We start from the raw sequence: 12,785 nt of genomic DNA on the forward strand, positions 1-12,785 counted from the left end.
CTCCCTGGGCCAAGGGAGGGCTGCGGCCATGGCGGTAGGTCGGGAGGAGGCCCTTGCCCAGTATACTCTGGCTTTTCTTCAGAACGTAAAAATTTTTCGCCTTTTACTAAAGATTTCCGTGGAGAGGAGCAAAACTGAGTTTTGTGGCAATTTTTGCATGCTCCAGCTTGCTGGGGCTTCCTTCATTTGGTTGAACAACAGAATGAGTGGGGGGTGGGCTTTCAGTGGGAGACTGAATCCTGTGGTTGGTTGGGAGGTGGCCCTCATTTGAATATTGTGGCCATGGACGGCCCCCTTCTGGGGAGCTGGAAGTGTAAGTGACGCTCTGGCAACAGGATGGACCAGAACATGGAGCCGCCTATGGAAGATGATGGGCTGTCGCCCGGCTGGCTGTGTGTTGCCCTTTTTGTTTTTCCATCCCCGAAGGCCGCAGCCTCTTCTAGGTGGTCTCCCTGGGCCAAGGGAGGGCTGCGGCCATGGCGGTAGGTCGGGAGGAGGCCCTTGCCCAGTATACTCTGGCTTCTCTTCAGAACGTAAAAATCTTTCGCCTTTTACTAAAGATTTCCGTGGAGAGGAGCAAAACTGAGTTTTGTGGCAATTTTTGCATGCTCCAGCTTGCTGGGGCTTCCTTCATTTGGTTGAACAACAGAATGAGTGGGGGGTGGGCTTTCAGTGGGAGACTGAATCCTGTGGTTGGTTGGGAGGTGGCCCTCATTTGAATATTCTGGCCATGGACGGCCCCCTTCTGGGGAGCTGGAAGTGTAAGTGACGCTCTGGCAGCAGGATGGACCAGAACATGGAGCAGCCTATGGAAGATGATGGGCTGTCGCCCGGCTGGCTGTGTGTTGCCCTTTTTGTTTTTCCATCCCCAAAGGCCGCAGCCTCTTCTAGGTGGTCTCCCTTGGCCAAGGGAGGGCTGCGGCCATGGCGGTAGGTCGGGAGGAGGCCCTTGCCCAGTATACGCTGGCTTCTCTTCAGAACGTAAAAATCTTTCGCCTTTTACTAAAGATTTCCGTGGAGAGGAGCAAAACTGAGTTTTGTGGCAATTTTTGCATGCTCCAGCTTGCTGGGGCTTCCTTCATTTGGTTGAACAACAGAATGAGTGGGGGGTGGGCTTTCAGTGGGAGACTGAATCCTGTGGTTGGTTGGGAGGTAGCCCTCATTTGAATATTGTGGCCATGGACGGCCCCCTTCTGGGGAGCTGGAAGTGTAAGTGACGCTCTGGCAGCAGGATGGACCAGAACATGGAGCAGCCTATGGAAGATGATGGGCTGTCGCCCGGCTGGCTGTGTGTTGCCTTTTTGTTTTTCCATCCCCAAAGGCCGCAGCCTCTTCTAGGTGGTCTCCCTGGGCCAAGGGAGGGCTGTGGCCATGGCGGTAGGTCGGGAGGAGACCCTTGCCTAGTATACTCTGGCTTCTCTTCAGAACGTAAAAATCTTTCGCCTTTTAATAAAGATTTCCGTGGAGAGGAGCAAAACTGAGTTTTGTGGCAATTTTTGCATGCTCCAGCTTGCTGGGGCTTCCTTCATTTGGTTGAACAACAGAATGAGTGGGGGGTGGGCTTTCAGTGGGAGACTGAATCCTGTGGTTGGTTGGGAGGTGGTTCTCATTTAAATATTGTGGCCATGGACGGCCCCCTTCTGGGGAGCTGGAAATGTAAGTGACGCTCTGGCAGCAGGATGGACCAGAACATGGAGCAGCCTATGGAAGATGATGGGCTATCGCCCGGCTGGCTGTGTGTTGCCCTTTTTGTTTTTCCATCCCCAAAGGCCGCAGCCTCTTCTAGGTGGTCTCCCTGGGCCAAGGGAGGGCTGCGGCCATGGCGGTAGGTCGGGAGGAGACCCTTGCCCAGTATATTCTGGCTTCTCTTCAGAACGTAAAAATCTTTCGCCTTTTACTAAAGATTTCCGTGGAGAGCAGCAAAACTGAGTTTTGTGGCAATTTTTGCATGCTCCAGCTTGCTGGGGCTTCCTTCATTTGGTTGAACAACAGAATGAGTGGGGGGTGGGCTTTCAGTGGGAGACTGAATCCTGTGGTTGGTTGGGAGGTGGCCCTCATTTGAATATTGTGGCCATGGACGGCCCCCTTCTGGGGAGCTGGAAGTGTAAGTGACGCTCTGGCAGCAGGATGGACCAGAACATGGAGCAGCCTATGGAAGATGATGGGCTGTCGCCCGGCTGGCTGTGTGTTGCCCTTTTTGTTTTTCCATCCCCAAAGGCCGCAGCCTCTTCTAGGTGGTCTCCCTGGGCCAAGGGAGGGCTGCGGCCATGGCGGTAGGTCGGGAGGAGGCCCTTGCCCAGTATACTCTGGCTTCTCTTCAGAACGTAAAAATTTTTCGCCTTTTACTAAAGGTTTCCGTGGAGAGGAGCAAAACTGAGTTGTGTCGCAATTTTTGCATGGTCCAGCTTGCTGGGGCTTCCTTCATTTGGTTGAACAACAAAATGAGTGGGGTGTGGGCTTTCAGTGGGAGACTGAATCCTGTGGTTGGTTGGGAGGTGGCCCTCATTTGAATATTGTGGCCATGGACGGCCCCCTTCTGGGGAGCTGGTAGTGTAAGTGACGCTCTGGCAACAGGATGGACCAGAACATGGAGCCGCCTATGGAAGATGATGGGCTGTCGCCCGGCTGGCTGTGTGTTGCCCTTTTTGTTTTTCCATCCCCAAAGGCCGCAGCCTCTTCTAGGTGGTCTCCCTGGGCCAAGGGAGGGCTGCGGCCATGGCGGTAGGTCGGGAGGAGACCCTTGCCCAGTATACTCTGGCTTCTCTTCAGAACGTAAAAATCTTTCGCCTTTTACTAAAGATTTCCGTGGAGAGGAGCAAAACTGAGTTTTGTGGCAATTTTTGCATGCTCCAGCTTGAAGGGGCTTCCTTCATTTTGTTGAACAACAGAATGAGTGGGGGGTGGGCTTTCAATGGGAGACTGAATCCTGTGGTTGGTTGGGAGGTGGCCCTCATTTGAATATTGTGGCCATGGTCGGCCCCCTTCTGGGGAGCTGGAAGTGTAAGTGATGCTCTGGCAGCAGGATGGACCAGAACATGGAGCAGCCTATGGAAGATGATGGGCTGTCGCCCGGCTGGCTGTCTGTTGACCTTTTTGTTTTTCCATCCCCAAAGGCCGCAGCCTCTTCTAGGTGGTCTCCCTGGGCCAAGGGAGGGCTTCGGCCATGGCGGTAGGTCGAGAGGAGGCCCTTGCCCAGTATACTCTGGCTTCTCTTCAGAACGTAAAAATCTTTCGCCTTTTACTAAAGATTTCCGTGGAGAGGAGCAAAATTGAGTTTTGTGGCAATTTTTGCATGCTCCAGCTTGCTGGGGCTTCCTTCATTTGGTTGAACAACAGAATGAGTGGGGGGTGGGCTTTCAGTGGGAGACTGAATACTGTGGTTGGTTGGGAGGTGGCCCTCATTTGAATATTGTGGCCATGGACGGCCCCCTTCTGGGGAGCTGGAAGTGTAAGTGACGCTCTGGCAGCAGGATGGACCAGAACATGGAGCAGCCTATGGAAGATGATGGGCTGTCGCCCGGCTGGCTGTGTGTTGCCCTTTTTGTTTTTCCATCCCCAAAGGCCGCAGCCTCTTCTAGGTGGTCTCCCTGGGCCAAGGGAGGGCTGCGGCCATGGCGGTAGGTCGGGAGGAGACCCTTGCCCAGTATACTCTGGCTTCTCTTCAGAACGTAAAAATCTTTCGCCTTTTACTAAAGATTTCCGTGGAGAGGTGCAAAACTGAGTTTTGTGGCAATTTTTGCATGCTCCAGCTTGCTGGGGCTTCCTTCATTTGGTTGAACAACAGAATGAGTGGGGGGTGGGCTTTCAGTGGGAGACTGAATCATGTGGTTGGTTGGGAGGTGGCCCTCATTTGAATATTGTGGCCATGGACGGCCCCCTTCTGGGGAGCTGGAAGTGTAAGTGACGCTCTGGCAGCAGGATGGACCAGAACATGGAGCAGCCTATGGAAGATGATGGGCTGTCGCCCGGCTGGCTGTGTGTTGCCCTTTTTGTTTTTCCATCCCCAAAGGCCGCAGCCTCTTCTAGGTGGTCTCCCTGGGCCAAGGGAGGGCTGCGGCCATGGCGGTAGGTTGGGAGGAGGCCCTTGCCCAGTATACTCTGGCTTCTCTTCAGAATGTAAAAATCTTTCGCCTTTTACTAAAGATTTCCGTGGAGAGGAGCAAAACTGAGTTTTGTGGCAATTTTTGCATGCTCCAGCTTGCTGGGGTTTCCTTCATTTGGTTGAACAACAGAATGAGTGGGGGGTGGGCTTTCAGTGGGAGACTGAATCCTGTGGTTGGTTGGGAGGTGGTCCTCATTTGAATATAGTGGCCATGGACGGCCCCCTTCTGGGGAGCTGGAAGTGTAAGTGACGCTCTGGCAGCAGGATGGACCAGAACATGGAGCAGGCAATGGAAGATGATGGGCTGTCGCCCGGCTGGCTGTGTGTTGCCCTTTTTGTTTTTCCATCCCCAAAGGCCGCACCCTCTTCTAGGTGGTCTCCCTGGGCCAAGGGAGGGCTGCAGCCATGGCGGTAGGTCGGGAGGAGGCCCTTGCCCAGTATACTCTGGCTTCTCTTCAGAACGTAAAAATCTTTTGCCTTTTACTAAAGATTTCCGTGGAGAGGAGCAAAACTGAGTTTTGTGGCAATTTTTGCATGCTCCAGCTTGCTGGGGCTTCCTTCATTTGGTTGAACAACAGAATGAGTGGGGGGTGGGCTTTCAGTGGGAGACTGAATCCTGTGGTTGGTTGGGAGGTGGCTCTCATTTGAATATTGTGGCCATGGACGGGCCCCTTCTGGGGAGCTGGAAGTGTAAGTGACGCTCTGGCAGCAGGATGGACCAGAACATTGAGCAGCCTATGGAAGATGATGGGCTGTCGCCAGGCTGGCTGTGTGTTGCCCTTTTTGTTTTTCCATCCCCAAAGGCCGCAGCCTCTTCTAGGTGGTCTCCCTGGGCCAAGGGAGGGCTGCGGCCATGGCGGTAGGTCGGGAGGAGGCCCTTGCCCAGTATACTCTGGCTTCTCTTCAGATCGCAAAAATCTTTCGTCTTTTACTAAAGATTTCCGTGGAGAGGAACAAAGCTGAGTCTTGTGGCAATTTTTGCATGCTCCAGCTTGCTGGGGCTTCCTTCATTTGGTTGAACAACAGAATGAGTGGGGGGTGGGCTTTCAGTGGGAGACTGACTCCTGTGGTTGGTTGGGAGGTGGCCCTCATTTGAATATTGTGGCCATGGACGGCCCCCTTCTGGGGAGCTGGAAGTGTAAGTGACGCTCTGGCAGCAGGATGGACCAGAACATGGAGCAGCCTATGGAAGATGATGGGCTATCGCCCGGCTGGCTGTGTGTTGCCCTTTTTGTTTTTCCATCCCCAAAGGCCGCAGCCTCTTCTAGGTGGTCTCCCTGGGCCAAGGGAGGGCTGCGGCCATGGCGGTAGGTCGGGAGGAGACCCTTGCCCAGTATACTCTGGCTTCTCTTCAGAACGTAAAAATCTTTCGCCTTTTACTAAAGATTTTCGTAGAGAGCAGCAAAACTGAGTTTTGTGGCAATTTTTGCATGCTCCAGCTTGCTGGGGCTTCCTTCATTTGGTTGAACAACAGAATGAGTGGGGGGTGGGCTTTCAGTGGGAGACTGAATCCTGTGGTTGGTTGGGAGGTGGCCCTCATTTGAATATTGTGGCCATGGACGGCCCCCTTCTGGGGAGCTGGAAGTGTAAGTGACGCTCTGGCAGCAGGATGGACCAGAACATGGAGCAGCCTATGGAAGATGATGGGCTGTCGCCCGGCTGACTGTGTGTTGCCCTTTTTGTTTTTCCATCCCCAAAGGCCGCAGCCTCTTCTAGGTGGTCTCCCTGGGCCAAGGGAGGGCTGCGGCCATGGCGGTAGGTCGGGAGGAGGCCCTTGCCCAGTATACTCTGGCTTCTCTTCAGAACGTAAAAATCTTTCGCCTTTTACTAAAGATTTCCGTGGAGAGGAGCAAAACTGAGTTTTGTGGCAATTTTTGCATGCTCCAGCTTGCTGGGGCTTCCTTCATTTGGTTGAACAACAGAATGAGTGGGGGGTGGGCTTTCAGTGGGAGACTGAATCCTGTGGTTGGTTGGGAGGTGACCCTCATTTGAATATTGTGGCCATGGACGGCCCCCTTCTGGGGAGCTGGAAGTGTAAGTGACGCTCTGGCAGCAGGATGGACCAGAACATGGAGCAGCCTATGGAAGATGATGGGCTATCGCCCGGCTGGCTGTGTGTTGCCCTTTTTGTTTTTCCATCCCCAAAGGCCGCAGCCTCTTCTAGGTGGTCTCCCTGGGCCAAGGGAGGGCTGCGGCCATGGCGGTAGGTCGGGAGGAGACCCTTGCCAGTATATTCTGGCTTCTCTTCAGAACGTAAAAATCTTTCGCCTTTTACTAAAGATTTCCGTGGAGAGCAGCAAAACTGAGTTTTGTGGCAATTTTTGCATGCTCCAGCTTGCTGGGGCTTCCTTCATTTGGTTGAACAACAGAATGAGTGGGGGGTGGGCTTTCAGTGGGAGACTGAATCCTGTGGTTGGTTGGGAGGTGGCCCTCATTTGAATATTGTGGCCATGGACGGCCCCCTTCTGGGGAGCTGGAAGTGTAAGTGACGCTCTGGCAGCAGGATGGACCAGAACATGGAGCAGCCTATGGAAGATGATGGGCTGTCGCCCGGCTGGCTGTGTGTTGCCCTTTTTGTTTTTCCATCCCCAAAGGCCGCAGCCTTTTCTAGGTGGTCTCCCTGGGCCAAGGGAGGGCTGCGGCCATGGCGGTAGGTCGGGAGGAGGCCCTTGCCCAGTATACTCTGGCTTCTCTTCAGAACGTAAAAATCTTTCGCCTTTTACTAAAGATTTCCGTGGAGAGGAGCAAAACTGACTTTTGTGGCAATTTTTGCATGCTCCAGCTTGCTGGGGCTTCCTTCATTTGGTTGAACAACAGAATGAGTGGGGGGTGGGCTTTCAGTGGGAGACTGAATCCTGTGGTTGGTTGGGAGGTGGCCCTCATTTGAATATTGTGGCCATGGACGGCCCCCTTCTGGGGAGCTGGAAGTGTAAGTGACGCTCTGGCAGCAGGATGGACCAGAACATGGAGCAGCCTATGGAAGATGATGGGCTGTCGCCCAGCTGGCTGTGTGTTGCCCTTTTTGTTTTTCCATCCCCAAAGGCCGCAGCCTCTTCTAGGTGGTCTCCCTGGGCCAAGGGAGGGCTGCGGCCATGGCGGTAGGTCGGGAGGAGACCCTTGCCCAGTATACTCTGGCTTCTCTTCAGAACGTAAAAATCTTTCGCCTTTTACTAAAGATTTCCGTGGAGAGGAGCAAAACTGAGTTTTGTGGCAATTTTTGCATGCTCCAGCTTGCTGGGGCTTCCTTCATTTTGTTGAACAACAGAATGAGTGGGGGGTGGGCTTTCAATGGGAGACTGAATCCTGTGGTTGGTTGGGAGGTGGCCCTCATTTGAATATTGTGGCCATGGACGGCCCCCTTCTGGGGAGCTGGAAGTGTAAGTGATGCTCTGGCAGCAGGATGGACCAGAACATGGAGCAGCCTATGGAAGATGATGGGCTGTCGCCCGGCTGGCTGTCTGTTGACCTTTTTGTTTTTCCATCCCCAAAGGCCGCAGCCTCTTCTAGGTGGTCTCCCTGGGCCAAGGGAGGGCTGCGGCCATGGCGGTAGGTCGGGAGGAGGCCCTTGCCCAGTATACTCTGGCTTCTCTTCAGAACGTAAAAATCTTTCGCCTTTTACTAAAGATTTCCGTGGAGAGGAGCAAAACTGAGTTTTGTGGCAATTTTTGCATGCTCCAGCTTGCTGGGGCTTCCTTCATTTGGTTGAGCAACAGAATGAGTGGGGGGTGGGCTTTCAGTGGGAGACTGAATCCTGTGGTTGGTTGGGAGGTGACCCTCATTTGAATATTGTGGCCATGGACGGCCCCCTTCTGGGGAGCTGGAAGTGTAAGTGACGCTCTGGCAGCAGGATGGACCAGAACATGGAGCAGCCTATGGAAGATGATGGGCTATCGCCCGGCTGGCTGTGTGTTGCCCTTTTTGTTTTTCCATCCCCAAAGGCCGCAGCCTCTTCTAGGTGGTCTCCCTGGGCCAAGGGAGGGCTGCGGCCATGGCGGTAGGTCGGGAGGAGACCCTTGCCCAGTATATTCTGGCTTCTCTTCAGAACGTAAAAATCTTTCGCCTTTTACTAAAGATTTCCGTGGAGAGCAGCAAAACTGAGTTTTGTGGCAATTTTTGCATGCTCCAGCTTGCTGGGGCTTCCTTCATTTGGTTGAACAACAGAATGAGTGGGGGGTGGGCTTTCAGTGGGAGACTGAATCCTGTGGTTGGTTGGGAGCTGGCCCTCATTTGAATATTGTGGCCATGGACGGCCCCCTTCTGGGGAGCTGGAAGTGTAAGTGACGCTCTGGCAGCAGGATGGACCAGAACATGGAGCAGCCTATGGAAGATGATGGGCTGTCGCCCGGCTGGCTGTGTGTTGCCCTTTTTGTTTTTCCATCCCCAAAGGCCGCAGCCTCTTCTAGGTGGTCTCCCTGGGCCAAGGGAGGGCTGCGGCCATGGCGGTAGGTCGGGAGGAGACCCTTGCCCAGTATATTCTGGCTTCTCTTCAGAACGTAAAAATCTTTCGCCTTTTACTAAAGATTTCCGTGGAGAGCAGCAAAACTGAGTTTTGTGGCAATTTTTGCATGCTCCAGCTTGCTGGGGCTTCCTTCATTTGGTTGAACAACAGAATGAGTGGGGGGTGGGCTTTCAGTGGGAGACTGAATCCTGTGGTTGGTTGGGAGGTGGCCCTCATTTGAATATTGTGGCCATGGACGGCCCCCTTCTGGGGAGCTGGAAGTGTAAGTGATGCTCTGGCAGCAGGATGGACCAGAACATGGAGCAGCCTATGGAAGATGATGGGCTGTCGCCCGGCTGGCTGTGTGTTGCCCTTTTTGTTTTTCCATCCCCAAAGGCCGCAGCCTTTTCTAGGTGGTCTCCCTGGGCCAAGGGAGGGCTGCGGCCATGGCGGTAGGTCGGGAGGAGGCCCTTGGCCAGTATACCCTGGCTTCTCTTCAGAACGTAAAAATCTTTCGCCTTTTACTAAAGATTTCCGTGGAGAGGAGCAAAACTGAGTTTTGTGGCAATTTTTGCATGCTCCAGCTTGCTGGGGCTTCCTTCATTTGGTTGAACAACAGAATGAGTGGGGGGTGGGCTTTCAGTGGGAGACTGAATCCTGTGGTTGGTTGGGAGGTGGCCCTCATTTGAATATTGTGGCCATGGACGGCCCCCTTCTGGGGAGCTGGAAGTGTAAGTGACGCTCTGGCAGCAGGATGGACCAGAACATGGAGCAGCCTATGGAAGATGATGGGCTGTCGCCCGGCTGGCTGTGTGTTGCCCTTTTTGTTTTTCCATCCCCAAAGGCCGCAGCCTCTTCTAGGTGGTCTCCCTGGGCCAAGGGAGGGCTGCGGCCATGGCGGTAGGTCGGGAGGAGACCCTTGCCCAGTATACTCTGGCTTCTCTTCAGAACGTAAAAATCTTTCGCCTTTTACTAAAGATTTCCGTGGAGAGGAGCAAAACTGAGTTTTGTGGCAATTTTTGCATGCTCCAGCTTGCTGGGGCTTCCTTCATTTTGTTGAACAACAGAATGAGTGGGGGGTGGGCTTTCAATGGGAGACTGAATCCTGTGGTTGGTTGGGAGGTGGCCCTCATTTGAATATTGTGGCCATGGACGGCCCCCTTCTGGGGAGCTGGAAGTGTAAGTGATGCTCTGGCAGCAGGATGGACCAGAACATGGAGCAGCCTATGGAAGATGATGGGCTGTCGCCCGGCTGGCTGTCTGTTGACCTTTTTGTTTTTCCATCCCCAAAGGCCGCAGCCTCTTCTAGGTGGTCTCCCTGGGCCAAGGGAGGGCTTCGGCCATGGCGGTAGGTCCAGAGGAGGCCCTTGCCCAGTATACTCTGGCTTCTCTTCAGAACGTAAAAATCTTTCGCCTTTTACTAAAGATTTCCGTGGAGAGGAGCAAAATTGAGTTTTGTGGCAATTGTTGCATGCTCCAGCTTGCTGGGGCTTCCTTCATTTGGTTGAACAACAGAATGAGTGGGGGGTGGGCTTTCAGTGGGAGACTGAATCCTGTGGTTGGTTGGGAGGTGACCCTCATTTGAATATTGTGGCCATGGACGGCCCCCTTCTGGGGAGCTGGAAGTGTAAGTGACGCTCTGGCAGCAGGATGGACCAGAACATGGAGCAGCCTATGGAAGATGATGGGCTGTCGCCCGGCTGGCTGTGTGTTGCCCTTTTTGTTTTTCCATCCCCAAAGGCCGCAGCCTCTTCTAGGTGGTCTCCCTGGGCCAAGGGAGGGCTGCGGCCATGGCGGTAGGTCGGGAGGAGACCCTTGCCCAGTATACTCTGGCTTCTCTTCAGAACGTAAAAATCTTTCGCCTTTTACTAAAGATTTCCGTGGAGAGGAGCAAAACTGAGTTTTGTGGCATTTTTTGCATGCTCCAGCTTGCTGGGGCTTCCTTCATTTGGTTGAACAACAGAATGAGTGGGGGGTGGGCTTTCAGTGGGAGACTGAATCATGTGGTTGGTTGGGAGGTGGCCCTCATTTGAATATTGTGGCCATGGACGGCCCCCTTCTGGGGAGCTGGAAGTGTAAGTGACGCTCTGGCAGCAGGATGGACCAGAACATGGAGCAGCCTATGGAAGATGATGGGCTGTCGCCCGGCTGGCTGTGTGTTGCCCTTTTTGTTTTTCCATCCCCAAAGGCTGCAGCCTCTTCTAGGTGGTCTCCCTGGGCCAAGGGAGGGCTGCGGCCATGGCGGTAGGTCGGGAGGAGGCCCTTGCCCAGTATACTCTGGCTTGTCTTCAGAATGTAAAAATCTTTCGCCTTTTACTAAAGATTTCTGTGGAGAGGAGCAAAACTGAGTTTTGTGGCAATTTTTGCATGCTCCAGCTTGCTGGGGCTTCCTTCATTTGGTTGAACAACAGAATGAGTGGGGGGTGGGCTTTCAGTGGGAGACTGAATCCTGTGGTTGGTTGGGAGGTGGCCTTCATTTGAATATTGTGGCCATGGACGGCCCCCTTCTGGGTAGCTGGAAGTGTAAGTGACGCTCTGGCAGCAGGATGGACCAGAACATGGAGCAGCCTATGGAAGATGATGGGCTGTCGCCCGGCTGGCTGTGTGTTGCCCTTTTTGTTTTTCCATCCCCAAAGGCCGCAGCCTCTTCTAGGTGGTCTCCCTGGGCCAAGGGAGGGCTGCAGCCATGGCGGTAGGTCGGGAGGAGGCCCTTGCCCAGTATACTCTGGCTTTTCTTCAGAACGTAAAAATCTTTTGCCTTTTACTAAAGATTTCCGTGGAGAGGAGCAAAACTGAGTTTTGTGGCAATTTTTGCATGCTCCAGCTTGCTGGGGCTTCCTTCATTTGGTTGAACAACAGAATGAGTGGGGGGTGGGCTTTCAGTGGGAGACTGAATCCTGTGGTTGGTTGGGAGGTGGCTCTCATTTGAATATTGTGGCCATGGACGGGCCACTTCTGGGGAGCTGGAAGTGTAAGTGACGCTCTGGCAGCAGGATGGACCAGAACATTGAGCAGCCTATGGAAGATGATGGGCTGTCGCCAGGCTGGCTGTGTGTTGCCCTTTTTGTTTTTCCATCCCCAAAGGCCGCAGCCTCTTCTAGGTGGTCTCCCTGGGCCAAGGGAGGGCTGCGGCCATGGCGGTAGGTCGGGAGGAGGCCCTTGCCCAGTATACTCTGGCTTCTCTTCAGATCGCAAAAATCTTTCGTCTTTTACTAAAGATTTCCGTGGAGAGGAGCAAAGCTGAGTCTTGTGGCAATTTTTGCATGCTCCAGCTTGCTGGGGCTTCCTTCATTTGGTTGAACAACAGAATGAGTGGGGGGTGGGCTTTCAGTGGGAGACTGACTCCTGTGGTTGGTTGGGAGGTGGCCCTCATTTGAATATTGTGGCCATGGACGGCCCCCTTCCGGGGAGCGAGAAGTGTAAGTGACGCTCTGGCAGCAGGATGAACCAGAACATGGAGCAGCCTATGGAAGATGATGGGCTGTCGCCCGGCTGGCTGTGTGTTGCCCTTTTTGTTTTTCCATCCCCAAAGGCCGCAGCCTCTTCTAGGTGGTCTCCCTGGGCCAAGGGAGGGCTGCGGCCATGGCGGTAGGTCGGGAGGAGGCCTTTGCCCAGTATACTCTGGCTTCTCTTCAGAACGTAAAAATTTTTCGCCTTTTACTAAAGATTTCCGTGGAGAGCAGCAAAACTGAGTTTTGTGGCAATTTTTGCGTGCTCCAGCTTGCTGGGGCTTCCTTCATTTGGTTGAACAACAGAATGAGTGGGGGGTGGGCTTTCAGTGGGAGACTGAATCCTGTGGTTGGTTGGGAGGTGGCCCTCATTTGAATACTGTGGCCATGGACGGCCCCCTTCTGGGGAGCTGGAAGTGTAAGTGACGCTCTGGCAGCAGGATGGACCAGAACATGGAGCAGCCTATGGAAGATGATGGGCTGTCGCCCGGCTGGCTGTGTGTTGCCCTTTTTGTTTTTCCATCCCCAAAGGCCGCAGCCTCTTCTAGGTGGTCTCCCTGGGCCAAGGGAGGGCTGCGGCCATGGCGGTAGGTCGGGAGGAGGCCCTTGCCCAGTATACTCTGGCTTCTCTTCAGAACGTAAAAATCTTTCGCCTTTTACTAAAGATTTCCGTGGAGAGGAGCAAAACTGAGTTTTGTGGCAATTTTTGCATGCTCCAGCTTGCTGGGGCTTCCTTCATTTGGTTGAACAACAGAATGAGTGGGGGTGGGCTTTCAATGGGAGACTGAATCCTGTG

The 12,785-nt window shown here is 53.8% G+C and overlaps 29 non-coding genes across 29 annotated transcripts; all 29 read left to right on the forward strand.

Annotated features, from left to right (window-relative positions):
- Nucleotides 1–62: 62 nt before the first annotated feature.
- Nucleotides 63–178, forward strand: LOC141260138 (U5 spliceosomal RNA). Its single transcript, XR_012318897.1, has one exon. It is a non-coding gene; the product is annotated as a U5 spliceosomal RNA (small nuclear RNA).
- A 332-nt stretch (nucleotides 179–510) lies between these two features.
- Nucleotides 511–626, forward strand: LOC141260433 (U5 spliceosomal RNA). The gene has a single exon (XR_012319185.1). It is a non-coding gene; the product is annotated as a U5 spliceosomal RNA (small nuclear RNA).
- Nucleotides 627–958: 332 nt separating this feature from the next.
- On the forward strand, nucleotides 959–1,074 carry LOC141260122 (U5 spliceosomal RNA). Its single transcript, XR_012318882.1, has one exon. It is a non-coding gene; the product is annotated as a U5 spliceosomal RNA (small nuclear RNA).
- Nucleotides 1,075–1,405: 331 nt separating this feature from the next.
- Nucleotides 1,406–1,521, forward strand: LOC141260244 (U5 spliceosomal RNA). The gene has a single exon (XR_012319002.1). It is a non-coding gene; the product is annotated as a U5 spliceosomal RNA (small nuclear RNA).
- A 332-nt stretch (nucleotides 1,522–1,853) lies between these two features.
- Nucleotides 1,854–1,969, forward strand: LOC141260257 (U5 spliceosomal RNA). Its single transcript, XR_012319015.1, has one exon. It is a non-coding gene; the product is annotated as a U5 spliceosomal RNA (small nuclear RNA).
- Nucleotides 1,970–2,301: 332 nt separating this feature from the next.
- On the forward strand, nucleotides 2,302–2,417 carry LOC141260408 (U5 spliceosomal RNA). The gene has a single exon (XR_012319162.1). It is a non-coding gene; the product is annotated as a U5 spliceosomal RNA (small nuclear RNA).
- Nucleotides 2,418–2,749: 332 nt separating this feature from the next.
- On the forward strand, nucleotides 2,750–2,865 carry LOC141259783 (U5 spliceosomal RNA). Its single transcript, XR_012318551.1, has one exon. It is a non-coding gene; the product is annotated as a U5 spliceosomal RNA (small nuclear RNA).
- Nucleotides 2,866–3,197: 332 nt separating this feature from the next.
- Nucleotides 3,198–3,313, forward strand: LOC141260984 (U5 spliceosomal RNA). The gene has a single exon (XR_012319697.1). It is a non-coding gene; the product is annotated as a U5 spliceosomal RNA (small nuclear RNA).
- A 332-nt stretch (nucleotides 3,314–3,645) lies between these two features.
- On the forward strand, nucleotides 3,646–3,761 carry LOC141259885 (U5 spliceosomal RNA). The gene has a single exon (XR_012318653.1). It is a non-coding gene; the product is annotated as a U5 spliceosomal RNA (small nuclear RNA).
- A 332-nt stretch (nucleotides 3,762–4,093) lies between these two features.
- On the forward strand, nucleotides 4,094–4,209 carry LOC141260067 (U5 spliceosomal RNA). Its single transcript, XR_012318829.1, has one exon. It is a non-coding gene; the product is annotated as a U5 spliceosomal RNA (small nuclear RNA).
- A 332-nt stretch (nucleotides 4,210–4,541) lies between these two features.
- Nucleotides 4,542–4,657, forward strand: LOC141261032 (U5 spliceosomal RNA). The gene has a single exon (XR_012319743.1). It is a non-coding gene; the product is annotated as a U5 spliceosomal RNA (small nuclear RNA).
- A 332-nt stretch (nucleotides 4,658–4,989) lies between these two features.
- On the forward strand, nucleotides 4,990–5,105 carry LOC141260463 (U5 spliceosomal RNA). Its single transcript, XR_012319214.1, has one exon. It is a non-coding gene; the product is annotated as a U5 spliceosomal RNA (small nuclear RNA).
- A 332-nt stretch (nucleotides 5,106–5,437) lies between these two features.
- LOC141260530 (U5 spliceosomal RNA) lies at nucleotides 5,438–5,553 on the forward strand. Its single transcript, XR_012319278.1, has one exon. It is a non-coding gene; the product is annotated as a U5 spliceosomal RNA (small nuclear RNA).
- A 332-nt stretch (nucleotides 5,554–5,885) lies between these two features.
- On the forward strand, nucleotides 5,886–6,001 carry LOC141260445 (U5 spliceosomal RNA). The gene has a single exon (XR_012319196.1). It is a non-coding gene; the product is annotated as a U5 spliceosomal RNA (small nuclear RNA).
- A 331-nt stretch (nucleotides 6,002–6,332) lies between these two features.
- LOC141260259 (U5 spliceosomal RNA) lies at nucleotides 6,333–6,448 on the forward strand. The gene has a single exon (XR_012319017.1). It is a non-coding gene; the product is annotated as a U5 spliceosomal RNA (small nuclear RNA).
- A 332-nt stretch (nucleotides 6,449–6,780) lies between these two features.
- LOC141260264 (U5 spliceosomal RNA) lies at nucleotides 6,781–6,896 on the forward strand. The gene has a single exon (XR_012319022.1). It is a non-coding gene; the product is annotated as a U5 spliceosomal RNA (small nuclear RNA).
- A 332-nt stretch (nucleotides 6,897–7,228) lies between these two features.
- Nucleotides 7,229–7,344, forward strand: LOC141260456 (U5 spliceosomal RNA). Its single transcript, XR_012319207.1, has one exon. It is a non-coding gene; the product is annotated as a U5 spliceosomal RNA (small nuclear RNA).
- A 332-nt stretch (nucleotides 7,345–7,676) lies between these two features.
- LOC141260467 (U5 spliceosomal RNA) lies at nucleotides 7,677–7,792 on the forward strand. Its single transcript, XR_012319218.1, has one exon. It is a non-coding gene; the product is annotated as a U5 spliceosomal RNA (small nuclear RNA).
- Nucleotides 7,793–8,124: 332 nt separating this feature from the next.
- LOC141260260 (U5 spliceosomal RNA) lies at nucleotides 8,125–8,240 on the forward strand. Its single transcript, XR_012319018.1, has one exon. It is a non-coding gene; the product is annotated as a U5 spliceosomal RNA (small nuclear RNA).
- A 332-nt stretch (nucleotides 8,241–8,572) lies between these two features.
- LOC141260261 (U5 spliceosomal RNA) lies at nucleotides 8,573–8,688 on the forward strand. The gene has a single exon (XR_012319019.1). It is a non-coding gene; the product is annotated as a U5 spliceosomal RNA (small nuclear RNA).
- Nucleotides 8,689–9,020: 332 nt separating this feature from the next.
- LOC141260085 (U5 spliceosomal RNA) lies at nucleotides 9,021–9,136 on the forward strand. The gene has a single exon (XR_012318845.1). It is a non-coding gene; the product is annotated as a U5 spliceosomal RNA (small nuclear RNA).
- A 332-nt stretch (nucleotides 9,137–9,468) lies between these two features.
- LOC141260478 (U5 spliceosomal RNA) lies at nucleotides 9,469–9,584 on the forward strand. The gene has a single exon (XR_012319229.1). It is a non-coding gene; the product is annotated as a U5 spliceosomal RNA (small nuclear RNA).
- Nucleotides 9,585–9,916: 332 nt separating this feature from the next.
- On the forward strand, nucleotides 9,917–10,032 carry LOC141259940 (U5 spliceosomal RNA). Its single transcript, XR_012318705.1, has one exon. It is a non-coding gene; the product is annotated as a U5 spliceosomal RNA (small nuclear RNA).
- A 332-nt stretch (nucleotides 10,033–10,364) lies between these two features.
- Nucleotides 10,365–10,480, forward strand: LOC141259747 (U5 spliceosomal RNA). The gene has a single exon (XR_012318517.1). It is a non-coding gene; the product is annotated as a U5 spliceosomal RNA (small nuclear RNA).
- Nucleotides 10,481–10,812: 332 nt separating this feature from the next.
- Nucleotides 10,813–10,928, forward strand: LOC141260529 (U5 spliceosomal RNA). The gene has a single exon (XR_012319277.1). It is a non-coding gene; the product is annotated as a U5 spliceosomal RNA (small nuclear RNA).
- A 332-nt stretch (nucleotides 10,929–11,260) lies between these two features.
- Nucleotides 11,261–11,376, forward strand: LOC141259848 (U5 spliceosomal RNA). Its single transcript, XR_012318616.1, has one exon. It is a non-coding gene; the product is annotated as a U5 spliceosomal RNA (small nuclear RNA).
- A 332-nt stretch (nucleotides 11,377–11,708) lies between these two features.
- Nucleotides 11,709–11,824, forward strand: LOC141260276 (U5 spliceosomal RNA). Its single transcript, XR_012319034.1, has one exon. It is a non-coding gene; the product is annotated as a U5 spliceosomal RNA (small nuclear RNA).
- Nucleotides 11,825–12,156: 332 nt separating this feature from the next.
- Nucleotides 12,157–12,272, forward strand: LOC141260341 (U5 spliceosomal RNA). Its single transcript, XR_012319098.1, has one exon. It is a non-coding gene; the product is annotated as a U5 spliceosomal RNA (small nuclear RNA).
- A 332-nt stretch (nucleotides 12,273–12,604) lies between these two features.
- On the forward strand, nucleotides 12,605–12,720 carry LOC141260490 (U5 spliceosomal RNA). The gene has a single exon (XR_012319240.1). It is a non-coding gene; the product is annotated as a U5 spliceosomal RNA (small nuclear RNA).
- Nucleotides 12,721–12,785: the final 65 nt, after the last annotated feature.

This window comes from Phyllobates terribilis, unplaced genomic scaffold, assembly GCF_046119375.1.
Source record: "Phyllobates terribilis strain yellow unplaced genomic scaffold, ASM4611937v1 Scaffold_3__8_contigs__length_932513732, whole genome shotgun sequence".
NCBI classification, from domain to species: domain Eukaryota; kingdom Metazoa; phylum Chordata; class Amphibia; order Anura; family Dendrobatidae; genus Phyllobates; species Phyllobates terribilis.